The sequence below is a fragment of the Pteronotus mesoamericanus genome, unplaced genomic scaffold (assembly GCF_021234165.1).
Source record: "Pteronotus mesoamericanus isolate MK-2021 breed Mesoamerican mustached bat unplaced genomic scaffold, CSHL_Meso_final contig_52, whole genome shotgun sequence".
Lineage (NCBI taxonomy): Eukaryota > Metazoa > Chordata > Mammalia > Chiroptera > Mormoopidae > Pteronotus > Pteronotus mesoamericanus.
The window spans coordinates 4621372-4627371 of record NW_026555189.1 but is presented as its reverse complement, the minus strand read 5'-3'; positions in this window follow the sequence as shown (position 1 = coordinate 4627371).

The following is a 6000-nucleotide window of genomic DNA, read 5'->3' as shown; positions in this document are numbered from 1 at the left end:
CTGACCTGGGATCAAACCCACAACATTAGCATATCAGGATGATGCTCTAACCAACTGAACTATCCGGCCAGGACCTAGTTACTTAGTTTTTAAATGAAAGAGTCACTAACAAACCCTTCACCATTTTGCCCATGAGGGGTATAATCCTTGAAGGAGCTCTATACTATCGTTAATGACGAGATTAAAGTCTTGTCTCCCCTGTTTCATGTCAGCAGACACCGTAGTGGAAAGTTTCCAGCCTGGTTTCTCCATATACTGAATATGCCCACATCTGTGCCTTCCACCCCATGAACTTCATTCAAGAATGCGTGTTATTATCATTAAAAACTATGCACATAATCCGCTCAGCCCCCTCAAGTAATTTGTATTTCTTTCCTTAAAAATGAGACATTTTGTTATTAGGAAAGTAATATTTTAAAATGAAGAGATGCTCTCTAGTGCTCCAAAAAATCACAGCTGTTCCTATTCTCACTGGAGTTTTCCAAACAGGCATCCTTATTTGGAGGACTAGGAGGGTATTTTGTGGCTGTCAGGTTATTTGCAACCAGTACACAAACCACAAAATCATCTAATCAAAATAGATTTTCTCTCCAGTTCATCTTTCCTCTTTGGTTGCTTTATAAATCTGTTACTCATCAGATCCTATGTTTGGTGAATGCCATTTTTCATTTTGAATAAATGGAATCATAAAAACAACTCTATTAGCGCTGCTTTCAATAATATTCATGGCACTCGTACTAACTTAATAGCCTCTCTTCTTTTATTTGAAAGATATTAAATAAAATTATACTTTTAATCAGAAGCATTTTTCTTTAAAAAAGAACAGTTTATACTGCGGGAGATTGCCGTAATACAAATCCATTTTATGTTTCTTTAGCATTCGTGCCCCAAGAAGACCAATGATTAACCTCCCTAGAAGAGTTCTGTTTTTTGTGAACATTCATATTTTGCAGTTTCAAAGAATTCATTCCTCAGAATGAGCTACCTCTCTCTTTTCTGATCCACCCCCTCTCTTAGAGTTTGTTTACATCTAGAAGCTCCAAATTTCTCCTTCAAGCATGGGGTTTGAAGTCCAAAGTGCAAGACTCCTGTCCCGTGTCTCTCCCCCTGATGACAGCGGAGAGGAAGGAGACACAGAGCTGAAGAGATGGACTTGGAAGGAAAAGGTTTAGCAATAATCTAAAGGCTTACCTTTGTTTTGCTGAATGTGGGAGTGCAAATGATCAGAGGATATGTTTTTGCAAGGACAGACTATTTAATGAAAGTTTTAGAATATAACGCGTTAAGAATATCTTTAGAGAGCCCCATTTAGATAGGAACAGGGAATATTTGTTTGAATTATTCTTTTTTCTCCTTCTTCCTTCTTCTCCTTCTGTTTTCCATTTTCTCTTGGTTCTCTCCCCACCCCACCCCAGAACTAGCTGGTAGTCAGTGTTCTAAGCACCGGTATACAATCAAATGCTGCCACTGCTTAGTGCAATGAAGGGATGCCAGGAATTCCCGCAAGCGGCACCCACAAATCTGAGTGGCATCAAGGAAGCAGTGCCCCTCACTTGGGGGAGACAGGATGAGGGAGGGGAAAGTCCTCTTGGTGTAGAACTACGTGTTTGCCATCAATTTCAGGGTGGGCTGGCCGTTTATACCTCCTACGGAAAACACCCAAGATATTTCTCTCCCTGAAAATCAGAGCGTCTGGGAGCAGAACCAGTTATGTCTGAAGCACTCTTACGCACTCTACTGTGTCAACAACTTAGCCTTGTTACTTTGCAATAAAACCCCACCAAGGCCCTTTGTATCTGTTTCAGAGCTGCTTCTCCAGCGCATAATTGATATTACAGGGAGGAAAAGTGCTCTGAGTAACATTATTCACCAAGTGAAGAGTCACCGCTGATTAATTACCTCAAGGACGAGGGGACGGTGACTTTTTCTCTTCACATTGGAAGCCCCTTGCCTCCCACAGCTCCGCGTGGGGCAGGGAGGGAAGGCTAGGTCAAGAGGTGGGTGAAGAGCAGGGGTCAAGGCATTTCAGAATGTCAGGCAGCTTGTTCGCCTGCGGCGTATCAGGCCCTCCCCAGTGATTGCAGCGGGGGCTTGGGCCAGAGCTACACCCCAGCGCAAAATCTGACACCAGCTTCCAAATGCTTTCTCTTGCTCTCAGGCTGCAACCCACACGCCATGGCTAAGCCATCAGGCCAGGCTCTGCAGGCACTGCAAGACCAAAGCAACTCAGTGTTTCCAACTCTGTGAAAAAGGCCAGCATTTTGCTTAGTGGGAATCTACTTTCCCACCCACTGCCTTCTAAGAATGAAAGCAAATCTGTAGTGCTTTTTTCCCCCTCCAGTCTCAGCCTCGATTTGCATGGTTGTTTTTTTTCCCCTCCATCTAATTTTAGCTTCCCGATTGAAGAATGAGGGGAAAATGAGTAAGGACTGGACACATATCTCCCAGTGCCTTGCAAAGCATTTGCAATCCTGCATTTGCCCTTTGGAACCTACCAGGATACCTCACCCCGGGTCCTTGGGCACATAGCTTCTCCAGGCTGCGTCTCCTCCCCACTAAATAGAAGAGTTTGGGTAGGTCACGGGCAAGTTCCTTTCTAGCTCAGTCAGGTGAGGGCCATTTGTAAGATAATTTGTCCAGTGCGATCATTGTTCATTCCACACTGAGAACTTGACTGTGCACAGGAAGAGATAGATGCTGGGGAGCCCAGATGAGTATGACACCATGGGGGAGCCCAGAAAACCAGGCTTGGAACTCAATGGATCTATAAACCCCGCTGGTGTGATACAAAACAGAGTCAGACACTAGTGCTAACCAAGATGTGAATGAAGTGCTAAGGGAGGTCAGTCCTAACCGGAGACTTCAGCCCTTCATGCAGGTACACAGAACAGAAACTCTGTGGGAATTTCTAACCTGCTGCAGTAGCTTTTGAGGAGTGAGGGGAGGGGACAAAAGGACCAACGGTAATGTTTTTTTAGGTATTGAAGATTTGGGGGTTTTTATAGTAGACACTTTGTTCCAGAAGCATGATGCTTACAAAGTATAAGCCTAGTAGGAAAGGTTTGTCGGTTTTACATCAGTGTCTTTTCTGGCTTTACGTTTCCCTTCTCTGCTTCTCCTTCAGCCCCAGCAGCGGGAGGTAATAGTATTGTCAGTCTTGTTGATGTGTCTGAGGGTTCAGAGATACTAATACGTCGAAAGGGCTTAACATGCCACCTGGAAGGTGATTATTAACCACTAATTGCTCAGAAAATTCCTAAACCAATAAGTAGTTCTTGCTATTACTGTTGATGTATGCACTGATTTAACCAACATGCCAACTACACGTTTTATGCTGCTGTTAATTCAGTGTAACCTAAATGTGGAAGCCGGAGGATAACAGACCCCTAGAGTATAACTGGTTCAATCCCTGCCTCACTCTGTTATTCGCTTTGCAGAGCTCACTTACTTTAACTGCAAAATGAGCTTGAAAATCACCAGGATGACGAGATTCGGGAGAATCAAAAATTATAACTGTGGCAGCGTCCAGCCTGTCCTGTCTTGGGTTCCTGTGATGGTGTCAGGCACGGGGGGTGTTTCCTTCAGTTCGCAGGACTCGGTGCAACTAGTAGGGCTACTCTCAACTTACAAAGGAGGATCTGAGGGTGCAAAGTAGGCCTCAGAGCTAACAAGCGGGGGTTCTCTGAGCCTGGCAAATGGCTAAAGCACCATAAGCTATTACCGTTACTTCAGTAAAAACACTTTTATCCTATTGGTCAACATTATCTCTTTCCTAAAAGTAGGGGACAGGGAAAACCTTTTTGTAGAAAAGTGTCATTAAAGTGGCAACAGATACAAAGTCAAACTATTAGTGTGACTTTCCTTTAAAGCACAAGTTGCCATTTGCAGATGCTTGCAATGTCATCTTAGATGATCTTATAAATGGCCTTCTTGGGTAGGTTACTAAAAAACCACACGTTTTCTTCATCAGGTTCAGCCTTCCTCCCAGGTGTCTGCGCTCTGATTAGAATCACCACATAATTAATCATTCAAACTCAGACAGGTTTGAGAAAGGAAGAGGGCAGGTAATTATACTGGGACAATGGGCATAAATCAGGACATCTTGTCACCCTAACTATGACCCTCTACTTACTGCATTCTAAAATCCTGGGACCTTTGCATCTGGCCATTTTGTCAACCTCTGCACCTATGTCACCGAAGTGGGGAAAGGAAATAACTTTTTTCCTTTTAAAAAAATCACTTTTTTTTTTTTTTTTGGTATCACCTCTCTTTTCTGCTCAATGTTCTTATTGGTTCTCTGTATTATATCTTCTCACCCTCCCTCTAACTCCCAATACAGTACCTCATCCTACAGTGTTATTGTAACTATATAACGTATATTGTCTTTTTTTTTTTTTTTTTGGCTTGCTTGCTTTTAACTGGAAGGGTGAATCTCTGAGACTTTCATCTTGGGGCTCAATTTAAAAATGCCATGCAAAGAAGCCTTCCAGGGCTCTGGCCTCTGACTGATTCTATAGGAGGGATTGTAGCCCTGGACTCCAAGTGGCCACTTCAGACGCGAGGTTGATGGCAGGCTCCAAGAGAAAAGACAGATTGCATGCTAATTTCAGTTGTGTGTTGGGTCCACACATATTTGCTTCCAACTTGAAGAAAATCTCAGAGAGGAAATTCTGCTCTAAAAAAAAAAAAACACCAAAAAACCACAGAAAGAAATGTACCTTATTTTGCTATGTATAATGTGCACCCATGTTTTTGCCCAAACTTTCAGGAAGAAAACTTTCGTTTTAAAAATTTAACTCAATTATTTATTTATTTATGTTTTAGATACTTGCTTTTTGTATTATAAAGGCAAGTATCTCAAGTCATTTAGATGACTTTAGGTGACTTGCATATGGACATTGTTAATTGCTTTCTAGAGTTATACTTTTAATGCATAAGCATAAATAAAAGAATTAAAAACATTTACATAGATATAGAATTAGCACTACCCATGTATAATGCACATCCTTATTTTTCCCTCAAAAGTTTGGGCAAAAAAATGTGTATTATACATGGCAAAATACGGGAAATCAAATGACTGCTGATGGCCCCCTGACAGAATTTTTCCTTTCACAAAAGGATGGGCCATGAACTTAAAGATATGAGCCATCTTTAAGAATAGCTTCCTATTTATAAAATTCATTTTTAAAAGAATTTCTTTAAGAAGAGGGGTAAAGAGGCTCTCAATTTTAACCTTTAGTTGTGTAAGTTTAAAGTTGAAGTAAGTGAAGTAAAGTAAGGGAAGTAAAAAGTTTTCTTCAACCTTCTTAGGGTCCCTGACTGGGTCTGAAAATTAAACTGACAAAGACAGATTAACAGGAGAAGAGCTTACAGGTTTATTTAACATACGTCCTATGTGACACGGGAGCCTTCCTAAGGAAATTAAGACCCGAAGGAAAGTCAGACATGCTTGTTCCTACGCGGGATTTGATGGAGAGTGGGCAGTCTTGGAGGAATGTAACCAGTTAAAGGGCATGAGTAGGTGCAGTTATCTGGGGGACCCATGGGATTCTTCTCCGGGGCCTCTTTGTCTTCAGAGATAAAGATGTTGCTTTTCTCAGGGCACACGGAGGGCCCCTCTAAGGTGAGGGTTTCATGAGAAGCGGGTGGAGTCAGAGCAACCTTCCTATTTTTGCCATTTTCTGAAATTCCTTCCACTTAAGATATTCCGTATGCCCAGGTGCCATATCGGGGGCAGCTTGTTCTGAACCCCTTCAGTTGCATTAAACACATTTCCATCAAAATTGCCAAAACTTGGCCCAGGTTATTAGTGTTGGACCCTCACCTCCCATCTAAGAAGTCCCATGCCAGACTCCTCTTCTAATATGTTAATTAACTAAAATCTCAAAGGTAGAGAAAGGAGGAATAGCTTTGTATTGGGAACTTAGAAGTGATTCAATAAATGTTGGTGGGATAGGTGGATGGATGAGCGAATGAATGAATCAATGAATGAATGAATGA